The following is a 13988-nucleotide window of genomic DNA, read 5'->3' as shown; positions in this document are numbered from 1 at the left end:
GATAACGTTAACGCTGATGTGACGCTAATGTGGCAAATTTTGATGACATGGTGGCATATGTGTGGCAACATGCCATGTCACCCAAATAGTATGAAAATGTCAATGTCAAGTGGCACTAATATGATGACGTTTCAGATGGACTAAATTGAAAAAAAAAATAGTGTAAGGACTAAATTGAATAAATATTCAGTGTACGAGGACTAACTTAAATAAAATTTATTTATTTAGGGACTAAATATAACCAAAAATACAAATTTTTTTTGAAATATAAGGCATATATACATATAGCTTACTTTTTAGATTATTAAGTGTCTTTTCTTATTAGTATCATTTCAATAATACATATATTAAACTAATATAAAAGAAAAATACAAAACAAGCCATATATTAGCTCTATGCTAATTGCTTTCAAAGGTACTTTGATAGTTATAATATAAAAGAAAATATAGTAAGAACATTTTCTTTGCTAATCTATCTTCTTATGGTAGAAAGGCATCAATATATATATGCAAAACAATTTACAAAACCTTTACAAGAGGCTTGTAAAGTAACAATAAGCTTGTAAGGTACCAATACTTTGACCAATAAAGCCCCTGTACAATATATGGCAATTACAAAAGAAAGGCACCTATACAATATATGTCAATTACAAAAAATGGCACCTGTACAATATTTGCCAATTACAAAAAAAAAGCCACCTATTTCAAAAACATGGCAACATTGCAGTAACATCTACACACATTTAAGTACTTAGTAACAAAAACAAGTATACCTTCTAATTGTGCCAAGATAGCATATAAACCACACAATAAACCACAACATACCATCTAATTGTGCCAAGACAACATATAAACCTCACAATAAACCACAACAAATTTTTCTCATTTTTAATGCTTTCTTAAGTGGGCAATCACTAATTGAATCCAATCTACTGGGTTGCTTCTGTTTTGTAATTTCCTATGGCCATATGAACAAAATTAGTGTTTAGAATTGCAAAAATAATGCTAAAGCAATATGAACATAATGCAAGTCACAATATTTCTCACCAATAGTTGTCTACTAGAAATGAATGACCTTGAATCCCCATGGCCAGTTGCAACAACCACTTGATTTGGCCTACCAGCCTATTGAAAGATTTACAATCCTTAATTAATTTAATGGTAGCCAAAACACCAGCATTCACAACTCAATAAAAAACAACATTTCTCATGAAATGAATAGGGACTAAATTGTTACTCAAATTTATAACAAAAGTTTGTCTTTGAGGAGCTGTAGGTGTTGAGGCAGATCGGGTTTGGCATTTGTAAGCTATTGTCCCCTTCCCCTTAGGGCTTGAATGCTTCAATTTTAGTCTTCGTATCGCAACGTCTTGTGAACCGAAGCCCTCCATACTTGCAACAACAAATTGGGTTCTTTCAGCAGTTGTGACTTTCTTCCTCTTGATAGCATTTGATGTAGTGGACCCAGCAACACCTTGACTTACACCAACAAGAGCTTCACTTGGTGCACCAGTAGAAGATTTCCTCTTTCAATGACATTTTTATGCACTTGTCTGACCTTAAATATGCAAATTGGAAAAAGTAAGTTACCAGAAATATAAATATATAATAACTAAATCAAGCAACAAGATACATAATAGATAGCACTTACTGCTATATTGGACAATTTGACCTACATGTCCTTGTTGATAACAAACAGCATATTTCATTATCCTTCCAACCCTCAACATCCTTGTCTTCTTTAGCCCTTCAATCGGTTCTCTTCTCTTCTCTTTCTTAGGTTGTTCAACAAATCTCTTTACATATGGAGGCAAATCAACCTCCACATTCCACTTAGGCCAAAATATTAGCCCTCTAACTAAATGGAGAGGTTGTTCATAAGCCTTAAGGTATTCATTCCTTTTAAAAGAGTTTGCCAAATATTTTGTTAGGTCCTCTCCTTCATAATAAATAGCATTGATGTCATGCTGGCACGGCACTCCACTGATATCCCAAGCCTGGCAGCTACATGTCACATGCTACAATGACACCATGTAGCTCTCCCTCATCTGCTTTTCAGCATTTTCCTAAAAGACTTCATACATATATGCCCTTTTCCAATCCAAGTCCCATTTGCCTGCCAACCCCTTATTCTTATCTAACTTGGTGAGTATACGAAGGCCATACTCTGTTTTCCACTTCATCCTGTATTCCTTATTCTGAACCAATCTCCTCATCACATACAACTTAATCTCTTCTAGGATGCTGATGATTGGCTTACATCTTGCCTCTATAATGACACCATTAAATGTCTCACACATGTTGTTGTCAATGACATCACACTTGGAGAAATTGAAGAAGAATGCTTGACACCAGTGCACAACATCCCAATTCTTAATCAATTAGTTGTATGCAGCCTCATTCATGGAGCAAAAATTTCATTTGCCTTTTGAACTCTGGTTAGTTTGTAGATCTAGCACAGTGCCAAAATTAGAACTTTGAATCTTCATTTTTGAACTTTTTCCCCCACCTTACATAGATGTGTCATACGCACCTTCATTGTTAAACGAAAGGAAACAGTTGATTGATCGCACTTAAAAGCCCTTATAATAATAAAATAAATAAGTTAATAAGATATACTAAAAGAAAGAAAAGTAGGATTGGAAAGCAATAGAGTAGTTCATGAATAACTCCAAAATCTTTAATATTTTCTATTTAAAAGAGTCACATTTACCCAATTACAACATATATATATATATATATAGATGTATACATACACACATATATATATATGTCTACATACACCAAATTTGATATATCTAGAATATATAGATATATGTGTATACTCGATATATATATATATATCTACATATATCAAATTTGATATATATAGAAGATAGATAGATAGATATATATATATATATATGTATATATGTATGTATGTATGTATGTATGCTCTAAATATATACATCTATATATATATATATATATATTCTAGATATATCAAATTTGATATATGTAGATATATGGATATATATAGATGTATATATTTAGAGTATACATACATATATGGATATATATAGATGTATATATTTAGAGTATACATACATATATAAATATATATATATATATATATTCTATATATATCAAATTTGATATATGTAGATGCACCCAAGCATTTGGCTCATTAGTTGGTGCATTATCCCCCTACCTAAAGAGTAGAGTTCAAATCTCTCATCCCCCAATTAAAAAAAAATTGATATATGTACATATATAGATATATATAGATGCTGTCGTAACGTGCGAATCTGGGAACCCGACCGCTTGACGCCAGTGAAAACTCTAAAAAATTAGGAGTCGCCACCAATCTTTTTTATTATGTGCGATTGGCCACCTCTTCTATCCGGCGATAGACGACTCGCAACTCTCTCTCTCTCAACTTCTTCCTCCCACAAACGACTAACCCAAAACTTTTCCTTTCTCTTCTCTTTGTTATCACCGGCAGTAACAAAACCCAAGGCTCTTTACCCCTTCTTCCTCTCGTCGACGGCAAAGATCTCCAGAAGAGGGCAGTTTAGGGGTTCTAGTGCCACCAACAAAGAGAGAGAAAGAGCTGGTGGGAAGCCAACGTCGAAAAAAAGAAAGGGAGGTAGGTCCGGTCATTTGGGTAGTCGCCGGTGTGAGGGTGAGAGAGGTCTGGCGAAAGGGAAGCTTTGGGTCCCATCGTCGGCGACGGCAGAGAGAAAGGAAATTCCTCAAGCCGTCAGCGGGTAGCGAGAGAAAGAAAGGTGAGATTTTTTTTTTTTGAGAGAGGGAAGAAAGGGTCTGGCGGTAGAGAGAGAAAATGAGGGCAGAAAATGAAGACATGAAGAAAGGAAAGGGTTTTTATACTTGGATCTAGACTCAAACAACACCGTTTTGGGAAAGGGTTGTAGACAATTAAAACGCTTGAAACGGCACCGTTTGGAGAGAAGGGATTGAATCCCTGAAGTGGGTAAGCGGGCTGTCTACTGATCCAAGTTCTCTTTGAACAGGATTCAGGCTGAAGACTAAAGCTGAGTGGGTATTGGGCTCATAAAAGGTAAATTCTTTGTCATGCTATTATGATCTGTAATGATTTAGGCTGTCTGAACTGTTGTGATATGGCTTGTTAGATTTAACCCAATTTATTTAGTTAGAGCTTTAATACTTGATGATATAAAATTAATTTTAAGTTATTATAATGTTCTAAAACTTTCTAGATAATAGTCCTAGGGTTAGGAAATTACTAAAGAACAGAATAACATAAAACTATATATAAAAATAATAATAATAATAATAATAATAACATTTTAGAAAGTGTTTAGTTATGCAAAGAACTTATGTTTAGGAGAATGTTTACTGCAAATATATAAATAACCCTTAAAAATACATGTATATAAAATAAAAATATAAAAATATATATATAAAAATTACCATGACATCAACTACAAATATAATGCCGATAATGGGATGATCAATCGGGACGCGAGAAGTCACAATCCCGGACCCATATTCCTTAGGTTTGGAATCCGAATCAAGGCTCCACCAGTACGATGTGAGGGCCTCGATTTCAAGATCTCGAAATTTTTAATAAATAAAGAATTTGACTATACAAAAATTACTCAATAAAAATAATAAATAAATAACAATAGATAAAAAAATGATGATAAAAATAATAATAATAATTTGAATATATAGTAAATAATTAATTTGTGAAAATGCAATATACATGACATTAAATAAATAAGAAAAAAAATAAAAAAATAAATAAAAAAATCTAAAACAACAACTAGTTTAAAATTAAGCATTAAATATCAAGTGGCACAAACTATGAATTAATAAATATTATAAAAAAATGTGAAGACAAAGATAAGAAAGAAAAAAAAAGAATTAAATATAGATATATAAAATAAGATTTTAGGCATTAGGTTTGAATAAAAGATTGCTTACGAAAAAATATAATAATAATAAAAATATAAAAATATATAAAATAAAAAAAAATAAAATTTTTGTTCACTAAAATAACATGGAATCATAAACAATTTATCTAATTATAAAAGGAAAATATAAGAGTAACTTAGAATAAAAAATGTAAAGTATGAAAAAATAATAATTAGAAATAAAATAGAAAATATGATAATAAAAAATAAAATAAAATAAAAATGATAATTAAATAATAATAAATGACAAAAAAAATAGATAATTGCATTAGCATAGCATATATATATATATATCATGCATATCATTGCATATAAATATTTTTGTTTTCGAGTTTAAGCCCCGATGATGGGATCTTCCGAGGATTTTACGAAGGCGGATATTCTTTCAAAAGTTTCCTAGATGAAAAAGTATCCTCGGGTCCCACCAGTATGATGGGAGAGCTTAAGAAATATCTTTAATAAAAGGCTTTTGCCCGTATTATATTTATTATGCACGAAAATATTATTTTAAAAGAAAACGTACGATGACCCCGATGACGGGATTTATTCGTCGAATTTGTGAAGGTGAATTTCTCGAATAATTCCCTAGGTGAGAGAATACCCCGAATCTCACCACTATGATGGGCGGATCCAGGAGAATATTCTCGATAAAAGGTTATTTGTCCGACATTTTTATCTCATGACATGCATTTCATCTTGCCTCACATTTGCATTCCATTTGAGGTTAAATATGAGATAAAATAAGAGAATAATAACTAAGAAAATATAGTGAACTTAAAAAATTAAAGCCTAATAGGATAATCTAAAAAATGGTACCGTTCATAGAATGGGCATTCCGGGGGTGCTAATCCTTCCCCAGGCGTAACCGTACTCCCGAACTTAGATCTAGAAATACGTAGACCAGTTTAAGGTTCTTTTCAGTGGGCTTAAAATTAATTTAAGGCTTCATCGATTAGAATCGAGTCAATAAGTAGCCAATCGCACCTAGTAAAAAATATTGGTGGCGATTCCTAATTTTTTAGAGTTTTCACTCGCGTCTAGCTGTCGGGTTCCCGGACCCGCACGTTACGACAAATGCATATATTTCGAGTACACATATATATAACTATATATATCTATATATTCTATATACATCAAATTTGATATATGCAGATGTATAGATATAGATATATATATATATATATATATATATATATATATATATATAATTAATCTAATTGGTTTGTAAAGAAAACACATACTTTCTGCATGTCATTCATGATGGTCCAAACCATCTCATCTTCAATGCCGAGATCAACACATAACAACTCCAAAAACCATTTCCAATGGTCCTTGTTCTCAATACCACTGATAATTGCCCACGCTATGGAGAACATTTAGTTGTTCCCATCTCGGCCAACAACTACTAGAAGCTGTCCCTTCACTAAACCCTTGAGGAAACTACCATCCAAGCAAAAAAAAGGTCTACAACCTTGTAAAAAATTGTGCTTCAATGCAGCAAAGCAGATGTACATGTGATGGAAGACTGGAGCCTCTTTTGGCGCAGCCCTATCCACCTCTATCTTAATTGTTGTCCCCTCATTTGTCTCTAGCAACTTATCAGTTATTTACCTTGCCCTTAGGAATGGCATCTTAATAATATCATCTTTTAAATTTGTTGCAACCACCTTAGCTATCACTTGTTTGTTTTTATTTGTGGACAGACAATTGTGGGTTCCTAAATAAGTTTTCACTATAAAAGAGTTGTCTTTCTCGTGTTTCGAAGCTAATATCTCCCACTCACAGCTCAGTGTAGCACACTTTGCTCTCACTTTGACCTTATCGCTTTTCTTGTATATGAAAGCAAAGTGCTTAGCCGAACTGTACTCACATAAGGCAACTTTGAAACGTGCTGGATCTCTGAAAGTTTGACCAACAAAAAATTTTGAAATCTCTGTCCCAAAAGTATACCTGCCACTAGACCTCACCCTCTGTGCATCATCAACTTCTGACCCAAAGATTGTTGACATACAATTCCCTAGGTCACTAAAATCAATGTAATCATTGAGCCCTTTATTTCCAGCAGCTTCTTATGGGCCTTCCTCATCAAAATCCTCAAATGCAACAACCAAAATCCTCTCTCTGCTTGCCTTAAATTCCTTCAACCTCTCTCTAGCAAGTGCCAACTCATCCTCCCCTTCATCACTTAGCCAAGCCATATCAATTTCATCTTTATTAAATTCATCACGGTTGTCATCTACTTCACTATCTACATTGTCCTCATCTGTTGAGATAAATTCAACCTCCTCATTCATTGATTCAAGCAATGAAGTTGCCTCTTGAGCATTTTCCCCATGCTCAACACATACAGAAACAATACCTTTTTCCTCAAGCAACTAACACATTTCAATTACACTTTTATCATAAACAAGAGAGGTTAAACTAGAATTTCCGCCATAATGCAACCCTTTAATCATCCCCAAATCATACTTCAATGCCTTCACCATTTGTAACAGACTCCAATAACACATGGTGTCTATGTTAGGAACATCTACCAACCTCTTTTTCCCACTTCTGTATGCAAATTTGGGAGTACGAATAAATGTCTCCCTATGATTGAAGCAAATCTGAATTTTTTTATTTACATAATCAAATTTAAAAACTCAATCAATAATCATAAAACACAATGGCAACCAATAACAGAGCATGACAATAACAAATAAACAAATAAAATGTCAGAAGCAAACAATTTTTTCCTTCAATTTGGTCTATTTATCAATTTCAATTTTGTTCAATTTGGTTCTTTATATTATCCAGTACATATCATATAATATGTAAAATGTATAGATATAAATACAAACTTTTATTGATAATTTTATATAATAATGCATACTTAACTATTTCATACATAAAATTATGTATATTTAGTTTTAAAATTTTTAAATTTAAATTTATTTATTAATTATAAGGTAATATTTATTTCACTAATAATATATAAAATATATATAATAAAAACTGTATCAAGTATAAGGCTTATGCAAATCTGGTGAATGCTTGCGTAACCTAAATATTATCATTTGCAATTTTCAAATGCTGGAATTACTAATGGTGGTAGATATGAAGTTCTACTTCTAAAAGTGCTTAGGTTTAAGGTTCTATTGTCCTGCAATTTTCAGAAGAAAGGAAATTTTTCATTTAAGTGTCTTCTTCCTCTTAATATTCTAGCGGTTCTATTGTTCATTAGTAAAGGTACCCCACATAAACTCATCTAATTTGCCAAAGTTAGGAACTATATTAATGAGAATCTTAGTGCATTATTGTTTTCTTATGTTTTGTTTGTCTTATCTAATACATCAGCAACAACAACAAATTAAAAAATCAAAGCCTAATCAACACACATTAAAAACACAACCTAATTCTATAAACAAATACATTTGCAACAACAAAAAATGATAAAAAACAAAACCTAATCTCGGCCAACATTAAAAGTACAATCTAACACTATTCAATAGCAAAAAAATGAAATTGTACCTCGCTCTTCCAGACTAGCAGCCTCTTCTTTTTCTGTTCCCTTTCTTCGTCTCGATTTTGTCCTTCTCCTAAGCTCTCAGCCATAAGCTTTCAAGCTTTTCAAGCGCCCTTGAATTCAAGCTTCAAAGCTTGGAAACTTTTAACATTTGTCAATTTCAATGTGGGTTTCAAGTTTTCAAGTGGTCGGAACAGGAGAAATTTTTTTCCTAGGTTTCAATGTTCTAGTGGTTCTATTTTTCACACTCGGTTTAGCGTTTAACTTGGGTTTCACTATTTGTTTATAGTTGTCTCTCAATTTCAAGTGGTCGAAATTTCAAAGGTTAACGACTCCGATGAAGATAGTGGTGGGTTGAGGGTTAAGCCACTATTAAGGGTTAGTTATCGAGGTTTAGGAGAAATGGAATTCCTAAAGTCGAATAATACCCCTTAATCCCATCTGACTAAATGTGCCACGTGATATTTCTTTTATTACAATAATATTTTTCTGATTTCAATTTATTCCACGTATACTGAATTTCTATTCAATGTAGTCCCCGTACCATAAAGATTTTCTAATTTTCAATTTCGCCCCTCTAATTTTTTTATTTCCGTGATTTTTTGCTGGATGTGCCATCAGTGCTGCGTGGCACTGATATTTTCAAACTAACATCGAAATTTGCCACGTCATCACCTTTAACAGTCAAATTAGATGTCATTAAGGAGATTGATTAAATTAGAGCAATTTTTAAAATTAAGAGACTAAATTGTTACGATTTTGAGTTGATGAATTAAATTTAAAAAAAAAAAGCATGAGTACAAGAACTGCTAAAGCATTTTGACTATTAAAAAATATGAAATGTTTGTAGAATAAAGTATATTCTTTTAATAAAATTGATTGTTTTGATTTTTACTTTTAATCGTCCATTTTTTTTTCTGAAAAGTGATAAATTTATTAAGCCAGTGGTTAGAATATCATGATAAATCTCGAACCAAAGTGATAAAAGACTCTGCTTGACATATGAAAACTAGCTTCGGTAAAACAGAGTTCTGAGCACTTGCAACAGGGAGAAGCTGCTCAAAAAACAATTAGTGCACTAGACAAGAGCACCAAGCTCCTAAACAAAGACTTTTGCTAGAGCGTTCAATCTCAAATCAATGCAAATCATAGTTCCTAAGCTAACAAAACAAGAGCAGATGAGTAAAATCTCCTTCGACCAAAGTGTCAAACAACCCCGACAAAAACAAAAATCCAGAGCAAGCAAAACCCAAACCAGCTGCCTAATCGCTTGCGGTAACAATTAATATTGAGGATACCAAACCATCGCATTTGGACATTGATCATTACCAGTTATTCCGCCAATTGTTGCAAGTTGCAGTTAGGGAGGATCAGTTAACAACCATCAAGCTATAGGCCATTACCGTTATAAAGATTAAAACTGAATTTAAACCAAAATTAAAGCATATCTACTTATAATTCAAATTTCAAGATAAGTTTTTATTAATATTGCTATTCTATTGCATCTATGATCCACCTAAAAACCATATGTCTACGGTCCACCCTATTTCATCCTGTCTAAGAACGTGCGCCGTATACCCTTTTTTAAGAAAGTTGTTCCCTATACCTAAATTTGAATCTTTTTAATTTTTTACTGCAAACTTCATCTATATTATTTATGATTTCAATTTTCTGACATGACTTCTTATAAGTTTTTTTCCCAATTAGCATTTTGTTAATATTTATGTGAAAATCAACAACTTAAATTTTTATGAAAATAGAAATTTTCCACTTGATACTAATTGGATAAAAAATCAAAATATGTTATGTGAAAAAAATTAAAATAATAAAAAGTACAGGTGGAGTTTGTCCTTTTCTTTCATTCAATATCAAGGCTAACTCTTATTATAAAATAGTGTCTATATATGCTATGAGATGAAAAAATAACCTTCGGCATGACCTACTGATGCAATGCTTTTAATACAGGCGATGTTACATGATATCAGAGCTAGTATAAAGTAGAAGTCAAAAAGCTTAGCTCATTAATGGAGGAGAAGCTGCCAAACCATAATAATAACAATCATTTTTTTTTCTTTTTCATCTTGGTTTTGTTTTCAACAGTTAAACAGAGGGCTAAAGTCTCCAGAGAAAGTTTGGCATAAATATCGCTAATGGAGAGAGAAGTAATTGCCTCACATGATATTGGACGCTAAATTCATTAATCAGAATTCAATTCCCTTTCCTCCCACTTGGTTGGTTCTTTGAGGCAGTCGACTTTTCTCTTTAAAGCTCTACTAGTTTCATATCACTATATATATTCCCAAAACGAACACTATTTTCCACAATTAATATTCAGTCTCATATCTCCCTTTCTTCAGTGCTCCTAAGATGGCTTTTGTAGGGCTTTTATCTCTTCTGTGTCTCAACCTTATTAGTCAGCTCATTTCCTTTGAGGCCAGTGCCCAAATCGTTGATACTTTACAAGGGTTTACCCCAGTTCCTCTATCTCAATCCAATTTTTGAGCTGCACAAGCCTTACAATACGGCTGCAAATGAACGATACAGCTTCAGTAATGGCGAACACCGGCTGTGGGTTTACTCCACCGACAAGCCTCACTACCAAGGTAGCACTACTAAGCCACGCACAGAGATCAAAATCCGAGTAAGTACAATTAATTAATTATAGGGTACGTACTTTGTTATCTAATTTGGATCCCCAACAAGTGTTAAATTCAATGGAAGCATTCTTAATTGATACGCAAATGTCTTGTTAACTTTAATTTCTATAGGACTATGACTACTCCTCTAGCGTTTGGCAATTTGAGGGATACGTGTACGTGCCGAGTGGAACAACGGGTGTTTGCATCATGCAAACGTTCGGAGGATCTTCTCGTGCTACGACAATGATGCTCAGAGTATACGGTGGCTCATTCACCTACTATCGGTCTCCGGTATTGCTATCAAACGTATATAACAAATGGATCAGGGTAAACGTAATCCATGATGTAGGTGCCTCCAATGTGAAGATTTATCTTAATCATCAACTTAGATACGAAGGAGCAGGTGCAGGAGGAAGCTCTCACTATTTCAAATTTGGGGTGTATGCACAGAATGACGAGTCTAATTACATGGAATCACGTTGGGTGGGAATCAAGGTTCTTCGGAAGAATTAATGGTTGAAATTTAGCCCTTCTTTTATTATGTAGCTCCTAGTAATGGCCAAAATTGATATATTTCCACTGGATAATGGCTGACAAAGCCTAGTATTTTATTTATGATTAATATATTAATGTTCTGGGGAGGGTTGTTGAGATTTCTAAGATAGTAGAGAGTCATCTTTAATATTTTAATAGTGTAACTCAAAACTCAATAAACTCTTATATGTAAAAGAAATAAATGGAATAAAATAACTCTTTTATCCAAATTGATCTAATTTTGTCTGGAAATTATTTTTTTTAATAGTAACATTATTCATAATTTCTTTTGTTCTCATCTTTTCTATTCGTAATTTGGTGTGAAATTATCAAATGATGCAAAGTGTTCAAATATTTCCCTGTATCGTTGGGATGATAGGTTTTTTTTTTTAAGTCAAAGGAATTTATTCAAATTGATAAATCCAAATTTGTTATGAAAAATAACTTAAAAGAATAATTAAAGAGAAGAAAGAAAGTACTTAGGGAGATAAAATAGATCTTATTGAAGTGTGTGTTTACAAGTGAATTGAGGGGGCCTATTTATAGGCAAATAACCCCTTATCTTGATAGAATTTATAAGATAAAGATAGCACTTAGAGATTAGATGGATTAAATCCTAATTCAATCTAATTTACATCAAATCTATTTATAAATATAATAAATGGATATTTACAAAAATATTCATAACACTCTCTCTTGAATATCCATTGTATTAAGAATATGCCTCGTTAAAACCTTACAAAGAAAAAAACTTTATGGGAAAAAATACGAGTAAAGTAAAAAGAGTACATAATTTTTTTCAAGAATACACTTATGAAATATTACCTCATTAAAAACCTTATCAAGAAAATTTCAGTGAAAAAAACCTTGATGAAGGAAAAGAGTATAGTGCGTATTTTATTCCCCTGACAACTGCATTATTTAAGATCTTTAAAATGATGCATCTCAATCTTTTGTACCAAGTTTTCGAATGTTGCAGTAGGAAGAGCTTTAGTAAACAAATCTGCTAGATTGTCACTTGAACGAATTTGTTAAACACTAATATCACTCTTTTCTTGAAGATCATGAGTGACGGAGAATTTTGATGAAATATGTTTTGTTCGATCACCTTTAATGTATCCTTCCTTTAATTGTGCTATGCAAACAGTATTATTCTTGTATAATGTTGTTGGAACTTCTTTCTTGGTTGACAAACCACACATTTCTCAAATATGTTGAGTTATAGATCTTAACCAGACACATTCACGACTTGCCTCATATATTGTTAAAATTTCTGCATGGTTTGAAGAAGTAGCAACTATAATTTGCTTTACAGAACGTCATGAAATAGTCGTACCTCCATATGTGAATAAGTAACCTATCTAAGATCGAGTTTTATGTGGATCTAATAAATATATTGTATTTGCATAACCAATTAAATCTGATTTCAATGTATTTGAATAATATAAGCCCATATCCATTGTTCCTCGAATGTATTAAAGTCAAGGGCGGAGCTAGTCAAATTTTATTAGGGGGGCCAAACACAATTAAATAAGAATTAAAAATTTTAAAACCCTAATATGTTAAATTCAATCAATAATAAAAATATTGATAATAGAAATATGAAACTAAATATAAAACTATAATTTGTAAAATATAAATTGTTAAAAACAATATATAAGATTAATAATTTTTTCTTATATAATCAAAATTATTTAAATATTATATTCTCAAGAGAATTTCATTTTAACTAAACATAAAATGTAAAGCATATAAAAAAATATACTCAAATTAATTTTCTCTTACATAATCAAGATTAATAAAAAAAATGATACGTTGATGAAATTTTAAGTAACAATATAATATTACAATTTATATTTTAGAACTATATAATAATTTATTAATTTTTAAACATTAAAATCATAAAAAATAAAATTTATGTAACATAAAAAAGAAGAACATGGCAAGTAAAAGGTAGATACCACATATTACATAACAAAAAAGAAAGAAAAAGAATATGGTTAATAGTTTGTAGAAATTTGAGAAAGAATATTTATAGAAACTTATAACATATGAACAAATAAAATAAAAATAAAAAAATATATAAATAATAATATTAATATAAATTTAAAAAATTTAAAGTTCAGTAAGAGAAGTGAAATCATTTTATTATTTTTTATTTATATTAATTATTAAATAAAACATTATTTTGAGGAAGCTAATAATAGAATATATAAAAAAATTTAAAAAATTTTATATGTTATGGAAAAAATTTTAAAAGTTTTGGGAGAGCTATGGCCCCCCCATCACATAAAGAGGCTTTGCTTCTAATCGAAGTATATGTTTAATTTCATTCCAATATCTTCGAGTTGGAGAAGAACTATATATTGCT

At 31.5% G+C, this 13988-nt stretch overlaps 1 pseudogene; it reads left to right on the top strand.

The window, feature by feature from the left end:
• Positions 1–10790: 10790 nt before the first annotated feature.
• Positions 10791–11596, top strand: LOC18611731 (citrate-binding protein-like; annotated as a pseudogene).
• Positions 11597–13988: the final 2392 nt, after the last annotated feature.

Source organism: Theobroma cacao, chromosome 1 (assembly GCF_053813885.1).
Source record: "Theobroma cacao isolate CCN51 chromosome 1, ASM5381388v1, whole genome shotgun sequence".
Classification (NCBI taxonomy): domain Eukaryota; kingdom Viridiplantae; phylum Streptophyta; class Magnoliopsida; order Malvales; family Malvaceae; genus Theobroma; species Theobroma cacao.
The sequence above is the reverse complement of the archived record's forward strand: the minus strand, read 5'-3'. Positions and strand labels throughout refer to the sequence as shown.